At 44.3% G+C, this 17,786-nt stretch overlaps 1 protein-coding gene across 5 annotated transcripts in view; it reads left to right on the top strand.

Annotated features, from left to right (window-relative positions):
• The window catches only part of LOC127574293 (angiopoietin-1-like), a 122,035-nt gene that overhangs the window by 54,006 nt on the left and 50,243 nt on the right, over nt 1-17,786 (top strand). The window lies entirely within an intron of this gene.

The raw sequence follows: 17,786 nt of genomic DNA, 5'->3' as shown, positions 1-17,786 counted from the left end.
GGGGTTTCGACTCGAAACGTCGACAATTCCTTTCCTTCCACAGATGCTGCTTGACTCACTGAGCTCCTCCAGCAGATTGTTTATTGATTAAACGTGGTAATATGTGGGTCAGTCATGAGTGGTAGAGGGGATTCGAGACTGAATAGCCTTCTCAAAGTCAGTGTCGATCAGAATGGGATTCTGAGTCTTTCTCTTTCATCTTTGCTCTCCTAAGGTTTTACACATGCTGTTTTCTTCCCCTTTACATGCCTGCACATCTGTGGAAAATAAAACAAAGATTCAGTCAATCTGCTCTCCATGGCAAAGAAACTCAGAGTGAAAGTTGGACTGAAGTGTGTTATTATACAATAATGGAATCGTGATAACTACAGCTCGAAGCTGCCAAGGAAAATGAGAAACTGACCGCACTATGTAGATTGAAAACTTCTATTGAAAGAAGAATTGACAGTAAGCCTCACTGAAACCCCTTGTCAAGACTTTCTAACTGAAGCAGGAATTGGGCCGGTAATGAGGTTGATGGAACTCTGAAACAGCTGGACCTATTCAGCGTGAACCCCACCACTGATAGACACATCCTACCATCATTTTTAACAATGGGATGTTACTAAAATGTGCTGTTGTTGATATTTAACTAACAGCATGACACAAAGAGGCTGTCCCATGTCAGCTCCCAGCAGAGCAATCCCATCAGTCCCAGCCTCCTTCATTATTTCCCCACATCTCTACAACTTATTCTCTCTCTCACATGCGCACCAACTCCCCTTTTCTTTTTGTCATTTGCCTACATTAAAGGGCAATTTACAGCAGCAATTAACCTACCAGTTTGTCTTTGGAATGTGGGAAACTGGAGCACCTGGGGGAAACCAAAGAGGTCACGGGGAGAACGTGCAAACTCCACACAGACAGCGCCAGAGATTGGGATTGAACCCAGGACAATGAAGCTGTGAGGCAGCACCTCTAACTACTGTGCTTCTGTGCTGCTGTTATTTAACTGCTTAAAATAGTCTCATGCCACCTTGAAAATAAACTTTTTAAAGAGATGTGTTATGGACTCAGTGAAAGTCCCTTTAAGATAGAGAGTGTGTGTGTATGTGTGTGTGGGGCGTGCTTACGTCAATAGAAGATAAAGGATGTAATGACGTTGTTGAAGAAGTAAGAAGAAGAAGAAGGAGAGAGAGAGAGAAGGGAGAGAGACACCAGCCTGCTTGTTTTCTCTAAAGAGGGATGAGAAACAATAACTGTGTTTGCCACTGAAATCCATGTATGGAAGTTGGAAGTAATCCAGTGGAGTTCACTTTGTTGCTGACCTGTAGAAGGAAACAGGTATTTGTGTGTGGACGACCACGGTTCGGATGCTTTTCGGGGTGAGGAAGTCACTACCGAGTAAACACTGGAGTGTCGTTTGGGGTCCATCGTGGAACATTTGGATTTCGTATGTACTCTCTCTATGTTTTTCTACATCTACATCTTATCTTCAGACAACGGTGGTTGTTGAAGAAGCCCTTGCTCATGTTTCACCTTATGGCTTGCGGAACTGAACTTTAAGAACCATTCCGGAACTGGGAGTTTTGGACTTTGTCACACACACACACGAAGAGTTTAGTTTTGGGGTTAACGTTCGAGGTTTAACATTCTTGAATTCTAACATACTAACATTTTTACTTTTATTTTACGTATTATCATAAGTAGTGATTAATAAAATAGTTTTTAACACTGAATCATGCTCAGTGTGTTTCTTTTGTTGCTGGTTTGTGACAGATGTAGGGGAAAAAATAAAATGAAAACTTCACAGCCCCCACAGAGGGTGCTGATGGGATGTGGTGAGAAACCGGTGCCCTGGGCCCTGCTTCATGTTGTGGGTTTGATTGAAGTCTGGGCCTAGGTTTGGTTTCCTACAGTTTGGATTCTGGTTAAGTTGTGCTCTGGACAACTGTGGCAGCTGCTAAATGGTGAGGTTGGTGACACAGAGGGGACTCAGGAGGTTGTGCAGAGGGCACTGCAGAACTGAAATATAAAAGGAAAGATGTTGGAGATACTCAGCAGGTCAGGTAGCGTCTGTGGAGAGAGGAACAGAGTTGATGTCTCAGATAGAAGACTCTTCGTCAGAAGGTGTTTGGTTTTATTTCAGAGTTCCAGCATCTGCATTCTTTTGATTTTCATTCACCATGGAACTGAAGCTGGTTGCAAGTGGCAAATGGATGATTGTGAATGGAGAGATCAGGCGGGGAGGAAAATGGAAGGCGAGTTGCTGTCTCTGATGGTCCATTGTCCAAAAATGGCGCTGACCTTGTTGTTTCACCCTGCCTAAATTCAAAGCTGGTCCATTCATTGTTGAAGACCCCTCACAGCTGCGCTAAGCCAAAGGCATCTGCTGCATTCTGTGAGATCAGCTTCTTCCTGTGTGGAACATCCCATCAAATTCCAGTGGGTCACCCTGCTGTAGTTGAGGTTGTGCAATAATATAGCTCTTGCTCTCTGTTCCATGATAAACCAGAACTAACTCTTTACTATCAGTCAGAAAGATAAGTCCAGCTCGCTCTTGCTAAAATGCTTGCGGATCCATTCATTGGTGTTGCATTGAATTCTTGGTATGCCTATGGATCAGTGCCCTGGGCACTTAAAAACTGAGCCCCAGTCTGTCTATCCAGTGGACATGAAATAATTGTAGAAGGAAATGGAGATCTCTCTATTGTCCTGGGTCCAATAATTACCCCTTAATTAACATCACTAAAACAGATTACCCGAGCACTGCATTGTTGTTGTGAGATCTTGCTATGTATTAACTGGCTGCCATGGTTCCTACATTACAACAGTGATAGAGCAGAATGCATTAGCAAAGTGTGTCAGGATGTCTTGCAGGGGCTGGATGTAAGGGAGGAGTGTAAGGTGTTGAATAATTGCAGGTCTTTCTTTGCCCTTTCTTTAGACGAGGATTCCTGCCTCTAGAGTATCCCTCTCCATCATATCCCAGAAGGGAAAAGAATATAATTCAATGAAAATCCCATCTCAAAACATCAGTCACAAACCTGTTAGATCAACAGGTAAATGTGAAGTGTGTTCTCATAACCTTACACATTGTAGTTTCACAAGACTCCTGGTCCCTGCCCTCCTGCATGCTTCTCAGATCTGCAGCAGGCACCTCAAGGCACTTGAAGGTTAGCACCAACCCAGTCTCCACTAAATCCCCTGAACTCACAGGAAGGATACATGAATCAACATCATTGTCCTCTCCCAAGCCAACACCCCAGCACTGAGGCCCTATTGACACTTGGGCTGGCCATGTTGTTTGCATGGCCAACACCAGACTCTTGAAACCAACACACTATTCTGAGCTCTCTTGTGGCAAGGCATTACTGGCTGGACAACGGAAAAAAATTTGAGGATGTGATCAATGCTTTCCTGAAGAAATCCAACATCCCATCAACTCCTGAGAATCCCTGGCCTGTGACTGCTTAAAGTGGAGAAGGAGCATTTGGGGTGGCATTGAGAATCCTGAGTCAACTCATTGCGAACATGCAGAAGCCCAGTATAAATGGTGGAGGGAGTGCACCACCTCACAAAGCACTCATTCTCCCATTCCTGCCCCATATGTGGAAGAGTCTGTGGTTCCCACATCAGCCTCATCAGTCACCTCAGCACCCATAAACTAGGATGGAAGTGATTCTTAGGGACTGCCAAAGAAAAAGTAGAGATGCAACATGATCCTAAGACCAATAGGAGCAGAATTAGGCCATTCAGCCCATCGAATCTGCTCTGCCATTCAATCATGGCTGATTCTCCTGCCTTCTCCCCATAACCCTTAACCCCCTTACAATCAGGAACCTATCAATCTCTGCCTTAAGTACACCCAATGACTTGGCCTCCACTTTCACCATTCTCTAGCTGAAGAAATTCCTCCTCATCTCAGTTTTAAAGGGACGTCCCTTTATTCCGAGGCTGTGCCCTCGGATCCTAGACTCTCCTACTAATGGAAACATCCTCTCCACATCCACTCTATCCAGGCCTTTCAGTCATCATATCAAAATAGATCTTGGGGATTAAAAATTCTCAGAAATTACAGAATCAGTTTGCTGGTTAAAATTCAAGGGGGATATGATGTACACATTTACCCTGCCACTTCCCCTCCCAGCCTCAACACTCTGTGTGTGAAAGCTGAGCTCGACTGAGGGACACGTTGAGTTGGAGATGCAATAATGATTAATTCAACCATGCAGGAAATATCATAAAGCATCAGAGCTAAGTGGCACGGAAAGACAAGAGATTCCAATCTCTGCCACATTTTATAGGCCATCCATCAAGATCATCAAACACCCAACAAATCATTAACACAGGCCCCAGTGTGACCCAGATACAGGGTACTGCAATGATTGGCCATTAAATGTCAAATCCAGGTGGAAACTGGATCTGAGATGAGACTGAGCTGATGAGAATTTCCCCTGACATATTTTCCTCTGGTTCAGAGGCCCAATTGCTCCATGTCAGACATGTTTGTAATTCCTAGTTTCAATCACTTGGGTCTTTCTGACCTGACCAAGTCCAACTAAAATCAGCAAGGGGAAGGAAGGTTGTGATTAGCCTAAACCATGAGAAAGTAATCATTCTTCTCACTTAGAAACTGGCCCAAATTATATGGCAAGACAGAAAGAGATCTATTATACAAAGAGCTCAGATTTGTACAGCTGCTGGGCAAATGCGCAGAGTACCCTTATTTGAAGTCGGATTACATGGAATAAAAAGAAAGATTGGCTGAAGCTTTGTTTTGTAGCCAATGTTTCTCCAGGAGTTGAAGTGATTTACTGTGGTTAATGTTTGTATTCTTTTGTTGTCTGTCGAAGTTCATGATTGAAGCAATCATTTTCTCATTGCTTCAATCTACTTTGAGCCATTTTATTCCAGGGCATGCTCAGTGCTAGACAGATAAACACACGGAGAAAAAAACCTCCAGAGAATATCTGGAGGGAGTGAGGGAGATGAACTGACCAAACTGCCCTAAGAAAGTGTCAGTACAGACACTGGACTCAGCAATCTCCTTCTGAGTTGTGCTGTTCTATCTCTCGTTGTATCATGTCTTTTGGACCAACAAACCTTCACAGAGTTAGACTGTGTGTTGCAGCTTCTATAAGTCTTATAGGTCTTAGCAGCTCCTATAGTTAAGGAAATCAATGTTGTCTCATATTCATGTGTAGCACAGTAAGTGTGTGCCCCAAGGCTTACTTACATATTTACAATATGCACATCATTTCCAATAGAATATTTACAAAATTCATATTTAAATTAAGACATGACCATTCTTGTCCAGGATGCACTCCAGCCCCAACGGTCCTGGAAGATCTCCAGGGACACCTGAGCACCAATGTATCCTTGGAAGAGGGGCAGGCATATGGTGTTTTGGGGGTGTGTGGAATTGCACATTCCAGCAGTTTGTTGAGCAGATGGGGGCTTGGTACAATGTCCCATAGAAGGACAAAGCTCCAGGGTGAGCACTCAGTGGTCTCAGACAAAGAGTGTCTCCAGCCAAGCCACAGCTGAGAGTAGAGACCAGGCAGGCTGTGAGGAATGAGGAACAACTGGTTACACTGCCGACTACATTGGAACAGCAGCCTCAAAGCTGTTGAAACAGCAAAATATCATCAAATGGTTTTGTGGTTTCCAGAGCCATGGTGAACAATACTCAACTCATGGGGCAGTTCCTTACACCCCACAGGATGGTGTGATTTGGCCCACTTTAGTGTTCACCACCCCTGCCCGGCCCCCACTGATATACAGCAGTAACGTGGACCCAGAGCCAATTTCTGTGGTGAGGCCCAGTGCAGTAAGGGGTGGCTTTCTGCTGCAGATGTAATCCTCCCCCAAAAAGAGCCACGCAGTCAAAGGAGCTCAGACCCAGGTTTACTAACACATTGAACATCAGTGGATGCCACTGACAGCCAGCAATACCACAAAATATTCTAAAATTATACTTCTAAGAAGTGTTCAAAAGTAATTAAAATTTTATATATATATATATATATATATATATATATATATATAAAAGATAGAGCATTAGACAATGCAAAACAATAAACAACATCTGTATCGATTTAAATTAAGAATTATATTTTATTAGGTAAATGCAATTACCGCAAAGAAATGTAACACATGAAACTGACCTCACTCCCTCACAGCCTTCACTGAAATGAACAGAGTTGTTCTGCCTGCCTTGGGTTTAATCTGGTGCAGGATCAGTGGCCAGACCTGGAGGAAGCTGATGCTCGGTTGTTGGACTCCACTTGGTGTTTAAAGTCAGGGGCAGGCTTGTATGATGGGGGTAAGGACCTCTGCTCGGGAAGCTGGGGACATCTGTTTGCTCATCAGGGCTCCCAGAGATTCAGATTGTGCTCCAGCACAGCCCGCAATAACACTGTGCTCCACTCTTCTGAGGGACCTTGGGAATGGTTAGCAGCTCAGTGTCTGTTATTGGTCACTGTTTACTGTGTTTTCCAAATGATTTGAATTTGCTTCAATGGCTTAATTAGCAAGGGTTTGAAAAGCAGCCAGATATTGGGGAGCAGTGGCTCACACTGACCAGTTACTTGCTTTGATTGAACTAATTTTGAATTCTGCTGCAATGTACTTGAGGTGAACATTCAGCAATATCCCAACAGAGTTCTCCAATTTTTATGAAGAATTTCTGATTTTACAGCCCATTGGGCTCAAATATGGGTTGGGGATAAAACTAAAATTTCCTCCAAAATACAGAGCATTCTATATTATCATGTTTCCTTGCAACAAGGAGGCCACTTCGGCCATCGAGTCTACGTCAGCTCCTGTCTCTTCCCAGCCTGACTCAGCCCCAAGGTCTCCTTTCTCATATCCAGGCGGGGAGGGGGGGGGGGGGGGGGGGGGGGGGGGGAGGAGTGAGGCCGTGAGAGGCAGGGAGAAAGTGAGACAGAGCAAGAAACGTAAGGAGAGAAAGAGGGAATAGATGGAGAAATAGGGGAACAAAGTGAGAGTGGAATGAGATGGAGATTAAATCAATGAGCTGGTGGAAGGAGGATGAGAGAGGAAAAGCAAAACAGGCAGGAAATGGAGAGAGAAATAGTAAGAGAGACAGAATCAGACAAGAAAGTCAGTAAGATTGAAAAGGAATGAGAGGCCAGCAGACAGGGAGAGAAACAGATGGAGAAGGCAGAGGGAGTCACAGAGTGTCTGAAGTCTTATTTTGTATGAGGAACTGAGCATCAAAAGCTGAGAGGGAAGTCAGTGACAAGAGGGGGAAGGGTAGGACACAAACAGGAGGAGCAGCTCTGTGTGAACAGGATTCCCCCGAGCATTCAACGGGGGAAAAGGAGGGGAGCAGTTTGGACAATGCCAGCACTTTCCTTCTCTTGTGGCACCTGATGGAGGACCTTCTGTAAGCCCAATGCCCTTGTCCCTGTTTATCTATTCCACTGGTTAACAGCCTCTGATTGCTGACGGCCTATACCCGTCCTGTCACTGGATTTGGAAGGCCCCAGTGGTTTGTAGTCCACTGATGCTCCTCAGACTATGGGCGGTTCAGCCACTTGTAGCTGCCCCTGCTCACATGCTAGAAAGCCTCCTGTGTAATTCAGTCACTGTTCACTTCTGCTAAAAGCACTGTGTCTGTGGCCCAGGAATCTCTTCCCTCCAGACCACAATAACCCTGACTGATCCAATCAAAGGAAATGCCATATTGTTAGCATTATATTTCCTGAATAATCTTCATGTTACTAATATACCAAATATTCCATAAAGCCCAGCCCACTGGTGGTGATGGAATACTGCCACACTTGATGTGTTTGATGTATTTGACCATGAGTCAGTTTTTCTCTGATTGAGTGAGTGAGCTCATGTCTACATTCCCCAGGGGCCGACTATTGCCTTCATTAGTCAACTATGCCACAGGTATTATGGGCTGGAAACTGAACGGAAGCCACATGGGGTGTATGTCAATGTCCCAGAAACCACCAGGCCTGACCGAGAGCAGTCTGTAGCAAGCTGCAGCCATGGACCAGTGACGATACACCTACCATCACATCCCTTGCGCTTACAACTAGCACCATCACTGGCTGGAACATATCTGCAGCAGAGCAGTGGGCACTTTGTCTTTTTCTTCTTCTCTTTCTCTTATTCTCTACTCTGTCATGAGGGTAACAGTGAAACTGTTTATAAAGACGCAGTAACAGAGCACAGAAAAATTGAATCAGCAAAGTCAATGTGGTTTTGTGAACGGGAAATTGTGTTTACTGGAGATGTTTGAAGAAGTAACCCATGTTGTGGATAAAGGGAATGGGGGGGGGGGGGGGATTCCTGTGCTTAGATTCCCAGAAGGTGTGTGATAAGGTGTTGCATCAAAGGTTATCGAGGAAGTAAATGCTCACGGTGCAGGAGGTGACATGTTGGTGTGGAGAGAAGATTGGGGGGCCAACTGAAAACATATGAGTGGGCATATATGGTTCTTTTTTTAGAGGCAAGTTGCAATGAGTTGTATACTACAGAGATTGGTGTTGGGGCCTCAATTTTTTTACAAATGATATGATGATGGAACTAAATGTACAGTTGCTAAATTTTACTGATGACACAAAGATAGGTAGGAAAGTCAATTGTGAGGAGGATGTTAGGAGCCTACAAAGGGATATGAATATGTTCAGTGAGTGAGCAAACCATTGGTGAATGGGTTATAATGTGGGAAAATGAGAAACTGCCCATTGTGGCAGCAAAAATGCAACAGGGGCATATTATCTCAATGGTAGGAAGATACAGAGCTCTGAGCTCTGAGGGATCCGGTGCATGGCTAATTTGGCACAAAAGCTAGTGTGCAGATAGAGCAAACAATTAGGAGAACTAACAGAATGTTGTTATTTACTGTGGGGGAACTTATATAAAAGTTAGCAGATTTTAGTTATACAGGGATTGATGAGATCTCATCTGGAGAACTGTGTAGAGTACTGGTCTCCTTATTTAAGGAAGGATGTTAATGTGGTGAAACATTTAACAGAAGATTTATTAGACTGATACCTGGATTGTCTTCTGAGAAAGGGTCGGACAGGTGGGGCCTGTATCCATTGGAGTTTAGAAAAGTGAAAAGGGACTTGATTGAAACATATAAGATTCCGGGGGATTTTGACGGGGTGGGTGTGGAGAGGATGTTTCCTCTTGTGGAAAAACCACTATTAAAAAAGGAGTTGCCCATTTAAGACAGAGATGAAAGAAAGTGTTTTGTGTCAGAGGAATGTGAATCGCTGTGCATTTCTGCCTCCATCCTTCTGAAGTGGTTTTTACTGCTTTGCATTGGTGATACAAGCCATCTTCTATTCTCTCCATCCCTGTAAGCATGGGCCTAAATTAATATCCCTTGACTGGTTCAAGGGCAACCACAAGGATTCCCTTAAATGGCTTTAAAAGGAATTCCCTTGGGACTTTGAGCTCCTCCTTCAGAACTCCTTTTAACCTTACAACCCTCATCTCTCTCATCTCACTTCATCCATGGTATCAATGTAATAAATCTCTTGGCTTTGTAGCCTCTGTGTCCCACTGAATGCAGCTCATTGACAGCGCAATACATTGTAAACTTTAACAGCTGTACTAAAGCTGTTTGGAAGAGGGTTAAGTGGGAAACCTGTTCATGGTTTCCAAGGAGACAACAGATTTTGATAAGACCTCATTGATGAGTGAGTTAGACACAGAAGATTAGAAGTATAAAATCACAGCCAAATATCCTAAGAGCAATGAGAAGATTTCCTTTCAATGAGAGTTGTCTGAATCTGGAATTGCACAGGATCTTGGTGAGATCACACTTGGAGTATTGTGTGTGATTTTGGTCTGCTCACCCAGGAAAGGATATCCTTACTGTAGAGGAAGTGCAGCGGAGTTTCACCAAGATAGTTCCTGGGATGGTGGGACTGCTGTCTGAGGAGACATTGGGTCGACTAGGAGAATGAGAGTTGATTACACTGAAACATAAAGGTTTGACAGGGCTCGACATGATGGATGCAGGACGGATGTTCCTCCTGGCTGGGGGTCTAGAACCAAGGTCATGGGACGCCTGTAAAATATTTAGGATTGAGATGGGGAGAGAGTTCCTCATTGGTGAAACTGTGGAATTGTCTATCACAGAAGGTAGCGGAGGCTCCATTGCTGAAGGTAGATAGATTTCTAGATACTAAAGTCATCAAGGGGTATGAGGAGAGAGTGGTTCAAGTTCAAATTTATTGTCATGGGCATACATACCCAGGGTATAAACACCATGAAAATTAGCTTTTTGCAGCAGCAGCACAGTACATTACAAATGTAAATTATATAAACAAATTAACATAAATTATACAACTTACACGACAAAGTAAACAGAAGAAGCATGACGCATTAGTGCAAGTCGAGGGAAATATTGTCCAAGGTAGAATTAGGGTTTTTCAGATTGGTTCAAGAACCTGATGACAGTGGGGAAGAAGCTGTTGTTGAACCTTGAGGTGTGGGTCTTCAGGCTCCTGTACCCCCTGCCTGATGGCAGCATGAAGAAGAGGGATTGGCCCGGATGGTGGGGGTTCTTAATGATGGATGTCGCCTTCCTGAGAAATTTCCTCTTGTAGGGGTCCTTGATGGTGGGGAGAGCTGTACCTGTGATGGAACTGGCTGAGTCCACCACTGTCTGTAGCCTCTTTTGATCCTGTGCATAGGAGTTTCCATACCAGGCTGTGATGCAACCAGTCAGAATACTTTCCACTGTACATCTATAGAAGTTTGTCAGAGTCTTCAATGACATACTGAATCCCCTTAAACTTCTAAGTGGAAATATAATTTGTGACAGAGGATTGTATTGAATAGTGGAAGGACCTACTCCCACTCTTATTTTACTGTTCCATGTTTCTCTGAAGGGTCTCCATAAATAGATGGTGGAAGTAGATTCCATCATAATTTGAAAAAGGGATTTGAACAGGTACTTGGTAGATGGTGGGTTATGGGCATTTTGGTGTAAGCAAGACTGCTCTTCCATCATGGGAGTGATGGGTAGAGTGGCCTCCTCCGACGCTGTGTCATTCAATTGCTGCCACAATTCCCTGACCATGTTTTGAGGAGACATTTATTGACTGTGACGAACCCTGGGCTGGTGGGCGGAACTGTGGTAGTTCAAGTGTATTTCCTTGTACTGTTGGAACGGTTCTGTGTGCTGAAGGTTCTCTCAAGTTTAGGTTTGATTCTTGGGCTGACACAGGACTCCACATGCATGGCTGCTAATGCCCGCATAGCAGATATAACACATGCGCATCCAACACAGTGCTGGAACGAAGCCACTCGTGTTGAAACGTGGTAACACACACAGGTCCAAACCAAGCAGCACAAGCTGCATTTCCCAAAAGAAGCTAAAGAATTAATTTTTTTGGACAAAGACATCTATAGAAGGGCAGTGATGACATTACTTTTCAGCATTTAATGTTTAATTGGGAATTAATAAAGAGCAGCCAAGCACGGTTACTCCACCACTCAATTAAACATCCCACAGGCCCTGTAAGTTAGAACAACTTCAATTTCCTCCCACTTACTAACTGGTCCTTTATTATATAAAACCTCACCAATCTCCCCTCCACTGGAGTAAATCTTTGCCCATTGTATGGAAGGGGAAGTCCTTTGGTATGAAATAGGGGTGAGACCTACTTATCAAATTGCCCTTAATCTTCAAAATTTTGGGGATAACATCCCTACTTTGTGGAATCTCTCCTCAAAATTAAGCCCTAGGAATCTGTTATATTGTGGTCAGTCTGCATTGTGCTGACTCCGAGGTCAAAGTATCCTTCCAGAGGTGTAAATATAGTCATTGATATTGTGGAGTAAGCAGAGCAAGATCCCAGAAACAGCAATGGGATGCTTGTGGTTGTGATGGTGATTGGGGGATGATTATTGCTGCTCTTCCTCAAACAGGTGCCATCAGATCTGTTTGTTCACCTGAGAGAGCTGTCTTGGTTGTGACTTGGTTCTTGGCAAACCTGCTGGTAACATTATGCACCTGCTTCCCGCACATTAACGTCTCTGAATGTCTGTCCTTCCTCCAGTACAGCAATGGTGGGTCAGTGTAGGTCACGTCAAGCCCATGACCTTCGGACTCAGAGCAGTGAGTCTGGTCCCGTGACTTGGAGCTGACAAACAGGCCACAGGGAACTTGATTCTTAAGGGCTTTGACTGGCTGAGTGTTGGGAGGGCGATTCTCATGGCTGAGGAACTGTTGCTTGGAGTCAAGGTTCAAGCTGAGGGGTGAGGTGAGGGGACGTTACTCGGGGGTTGGGAGTCCTTGACATTGTCCACCACAGAAAGCTGGAGACATTCCATCATTGATGTATTCAAGATTAGGGTCAGGGACACATAGTGAGGAGGAGGATATAGGATTGGGCATGAAAATGGTCCTGAGGCACATGATCATCTTTGATCAGATTGAATGACAAGGCAGACTTGGAGCATGAAAAGTCTCCTCTTGCTCCTCTCTTCCAGTGTCTTCACACTTGTCCACTGCAACATTCACTTGTCACAGTAGTGCTTCTACTGTAGTGATAGTGAAATGTTCAGCTGGCAACTGGATCATTTATCATGCAGTGAGCTGGGAAAGTTTCAGACATTGAATCCTGCCCCAGCCCTGAAGCTGGGGTTGTTTCATTCATTGATGGCCATGGGGGAGGTGGGTACCCCCCACCTTGTGGAGGAACAACCTCAACGAAAAGACAGACAATGAGAGAAGGAAAGAGACACATCAGGTACATTAGTGGGCTATGGTCTGATGAGAAACTTGCTATAAAGTCACCAGGCTACTTGTTTGTTGATCATTTTTCCTCACATCGGATTTATGGACCTACAGTCTAAAACACAGGAAGGGTGCACTGGATGGAATCTGGGATTCCTGGGAATTCTGACATGAATTGGATTACAGGGCCACAGTTCTGCATGTGGCTTATGAGCCAGTTTTCTGACCCTTGCCATGAACAATTAGCAATGGTCATGTCTTCCCCTTCTCGGGAACGCTGGTGCCAATGTCCTGCGACACACATTAATCCTGATGTTAATTTGTCCCAGATATGTGATTTTATAGAATAGATTTTACAGCTCAACACTCCTGGGATAAACAGGGGCCAAGGTCGGGATTTGGGGAACAGAGACCACGGTGATATAATTATTTTTATCTTGGTCCCATTTCCAATAAAAACTTGTGATTCATTATTGAAGGAGTAATAAATGTACAACATTTTCACAGAAACCTTGAAACCCATAGAAATACAGGATAGCTCTTTTGCTTAGACAAACCACTGAAATGTTATCTAGAAACTCCTGCTGCTCTGAAATTAGTCTTTTATATGAACATTGCCTTCAACATATTAATGACTAGGCTTGGGATATGGGCAAGGCCAGCATTTATTGCCCATCCCTAATTGCCCCTGAGAAGGTGGGGGTGAGCTGCCCTTCTTGAACTGCTGCAGTCCTCTGGTGAAGGTGCTCCTATAGTGCTGTTGGGAAGGGGTTTCCATGATTTAGACCCAGTGACAATGAAGGAATGGCAATATGTTTCCAGGTCAGGATGGTACATGGCTTGGAGAGGAACCCATGCACTTGCTGCCCTTGTCTTACTTGATAGCCGCAGGTTCGGGAGATGGCGTCGGAGTAGCCTGGTTGGGTACCTGTAGTTCATTTTGTAGATGATACACACTCTAGCCTCTGTGTGCCAGTGGTGGAGGGAATGGATGTTCAATGTGGCGGATGGGTTATCAGCCAAGCAGGCTGCTTTGTTCTGGATGGTGTTGAGCTTTTTGAGAGTTGTTGGGTTACATTGATCCAAGCAAGTGGAGAGCGTTCCATCACACTCCTGACTTGTGCCTTGTATCTGAGATTTAGATGAGTACAGAACCCCTGTCAAAATTCACACCCAATTTGACACATTTTTAGCTACTTGAGAACTTATTGAAATCATTAACATGTTTTCCAGTCCAAGCTCCCACTGTGACAGGATTCACTTGCAGTCCATTGTTTTATTTCCAAAAAGTCCCAGGCTCTGTTTATTCTGGACAATGTCCCATGGAAGGAAGATTCTGATGTTCTCTATGTGAGAGAATGTAAGAGGTTTCAGGGGAGATACTTGCAGAGTCTAAGCCATTTCTAAAAGCAAACTCAGGAAGAATGGACTATAGCCCACTCTACTCTGCTGGGATAATCCAATGTCCCTGGGAATCAATGTGGAATATCTCCTCAGGTAGGTGGAGACACAAGAGACTGCAGATCCTGGAATGTGGAGCAACACATAATCTGCTGGAGAAACTCAACGGGTCAAGCAGCATCTGTGGGAGGAAAGGAATTATCAATGTTTAGGGTTGAAACCCTATATCAGGACTCGTCAAGATCCAGATGCAGGGCTTTGACCCGGAATGTCGACAATTCTTTTCCCCCCACAGATGCTGCTCAACCCGCTGAGTTCCTCCACAGATTCTGTGTTGTTCCTCGAGTGGGTTGTTAGTTAGGCTGAAATATTTTGCCCATACCTACCTGTCATTGAGTCATCTCAGATTGTGTCAAGGTTCTCCCATATTGCTGTTGAGTAGGGAGTTCCAGGATTTAGACCCAGAGCCTCTAAAAATTAATGAAATCTCCAGTTGCTTTGTCAGAAGTTTGATGAGTTCTGAGCTCTGCCAATGTCGTCTTCCTCTCCTCTCTTCAGTAAGTTCCCTGAGTCTGTAATTCCATGAGCTGGAAGAACAGTGCAAGACTATTTGTGATCTTAACTCTAGTGTACTTTGCCCTTGAACAAATCTCTTTTCTGGCTGTAAATATCCTCTCCTTCTAAAATGAGGTATTCTCCCGAGTTTGGTATAATTGGCCATTCCTGTAAAATGGGCCATGTAACCCCCATGATCTGGCATGTCCGTTCATTGATCCAGTAACTGGGATTTAGACTGCAAGTCCCAGGGTTTGTAATCGAGAACCACACCTCAAACAGTTTCCTCTCTGGCTTGGTGGGTACTACTCTGTCGTTGAATCAGAAAGTTTGATCAAATGTCGAGCACCAAAATCTAGATTGACATTCTCGGGTAGTACTGAGGGAATGCTGCACTGTTGATGGTCTCTGTTCACTGAGATGCTAAACACAGGCTCTGCCTGCTTTCTCAGCAAATAAAAATAATCCTGTATTCAGTATTTTGGAGAAGAGGGTCTGTTCTCCTAGTGCCCTGGCCAATATCTATCCCTCAATTGACATCACTGAAAATGATGCTACCTGTGGGATCTTGCTGTGTACAAAGTGACTTCTGTGCTTCCTAAATCACAAAAATGACCACACTTCAGGAGCACTTAATGTCCGTGAAGCACTTTGGGATATCCTGAAATTGTGAATGGTGCTGTACTGATCCTAAGATTTCTTTCTCTTTTTAGCACAGTAAAGCCTCAGAGAACATGTATCAATGTTGTATTCCATAAACAAACCAGCTGTTCTACTCAACAAACAACCAGCTGGAGGAACTCAATGGGTCAAGCAAAATCTGTGGGGGGAAAGGTATTGTTGACATTTTGGGTTGAAATCCTGCAATCAGAACCCTGCATCATATTGTTGGTTGCTCCAGATTCTAGCATCTGCCGTCTCTTTTGACTCCAGCTGTATGCCCTCCTCTCCCTGGGTTTTTCAAACCCTGCAGAATTGTACTGCAGGTTATCAAAGGGCCACAAGAGGCAGCTAATTTATCAGCCCTTTGGTCTGGCATTCATGCAAACTCTTTAGCTCAGTGACTATACATTGGAGAAGCTGGGTTTGTCCCCCTTGGAGCAGGGAACATTGAGGAGAATTAATAGAGGTGTGCAAAATGTTAAAGGGCTTGAAAGAGGAAATAAGGACAACTGTTCCCAGGACAGGAGGGTTGGTGACCAGAGGGCAGGGATTTGTAGGGATTGCTGAAATATGTTGTGAGTTGTGATCTGGGGTGGTGGGAGCAGATTCAACTGGAGCTTCCAGAAGGGAAGGGAAGAAAATTGAGATAAGACAGGCTAGTGGGGCTGTGTGGGAAAAGGAAACAGAATAGGTCTAATTGGAAAAGAGTGGGAGCAAAAACCAAACTGCTGGAGGGACTCAGTGGGTCAAGCAGCATCTGTGGGGGGAAAGGATGGTCGACATTTTGGGTCAAGACCCTGCATGTTGTCTGACCCAATGTGCTCCTCCAACAGTTTGTTTTTTGCTCCAGATTCCAGCACCTTGTAGACCTAGGTGGAAGTGTCTGTGGTTGGGTGTCAGATGAGAACAGGGAACTGAGTGAACTTGGTGATCCCACAGCTGGTGGAAACAAGGCCAGCTAACGCCAGCCCTGCACTGCATCACAGAAAGTGACCAGTTCCATGGCAACTAGTGCCAAGTGTCCAAGGGAAGGCGTGAGGCACTTTGCAATTTGGTACTGCTCGATAATTTAGTTACTAACCTCCTGTTTGCTCTGATATCTCAAGCTGCAGAATGAGGGAAAATGACTGCTGTAAATATAATAATTTTTCTGCCCTTGTAACATGTTGTGTTGAAGCACTAGCCTTCTCTTCACTTTGCTTCTGTTTTATTCTTCCCTGATTTTGTTGAATCATTCTTTGATTTATCACGTCAACGTCTCTTTACCTGTTCTGTGCTCCCTCTGTACTGGACTGGAGTGTCAACCTGAATCATTCTGTTCCTGTTTCAGCAGAGGGTTTTGAGACTTCTCTCTGACTCAGAGTGCAATTAATTGACACACAGTTGACCTTTCAAGAAGAAATAACAGGAACTCTGTCCTCTTCTTGTTTGATTGTGATTTTTGGATGTTCAATGGAATGTGGCAGATTCTCCCAAAGCTCTCCTATAAATAGTCAGCAGGCTATTGGCGCTCTTGTTGCTGTCCTGTACGTTGAGGACCAGTCAGCAGAATAAAGTAATCAAGTGCACAGAAAGAAATCAGTGATGAGTCTGGCCCTTTGCACAGTAATTGCTGGTCCCTGATTGGCAGCCGTAATTGGTTCTTGTATGAGCTGATTGTTCTGCAGTAAAACTCAGTCTTGATTAGAATCCTTTGTCTAAGTTCATCCAGCCAATAGTGTCCATCTATTTGCTTAAACTGTTCCTAATTTATACAATGTTTAATTAATTCTGTGAAATGAAACTCTTTTCATTTTCTAATGATCTTATCGGGGAACTGGCACAGAAGAGGAGTTGAACCCTGGAGCAGATCAGCCATGATCATATTGAATGGTGGGGCAGGATGGAGGGCCCAAGTGGCCTACTCCTGCTCCTATTTTCTTGTGTTCTTGTGTAACAACCCCTTTCCCACATCTATATATATATATATATAAAATCTGTATTTGCATAGCATCTTTTGAAACTCTAGACATCCTTACATACTTTTTGGCCTATTTAGTATTTTTGCTGATCAAAGCACCATTTATAAATCTGTGAGTTTGCCCATTTTGTATCAAAAGGGGTTTGCTTTAGTGTAATCCATAACTAGCCCATTGGAAACTAGTTGTGGCTCACACTTTGGGTCAGTGGTTGTGGCTTCATCTCCCACTCTGAAGACCTGAGCTGATGTTTCCAGTGCAGTACTGAAGGAGTGCCACACTGCCAGGGGTGCTGTTTATCAGGTGAGAAGTCCAGTGGATGTAAACAATCCCATGCCATCACTTTGCAAACGAGATGTGGAGTTCTCCTTGGCACCTATTTCAACCCTCAGTCAACGGTGTCTAAAGCAGGAGATTGCACTGCTGCTCATGGGAGCTTGCTGTGCACAAAATTGCCTCAGCACTTCCCACAATAGAACAAGCTG

This window comes from Pristis pectinata, chromosome 9, assembly GCF_009764475.1.
Source record: "Pristis pectinata isolate sPriPec2 chromosome 9, sPriPec2.1.pri, whole genome shotgun sequence".
NCBI lineage: Eukaryota > Metazoa > Chordata > Chondrichthyes > Rhinopristiformes > Pristidae > Pristis > Pristis pectinata.
This window is presented reverse-complemented; position numbering and strand designations above follow the sequence as displayed.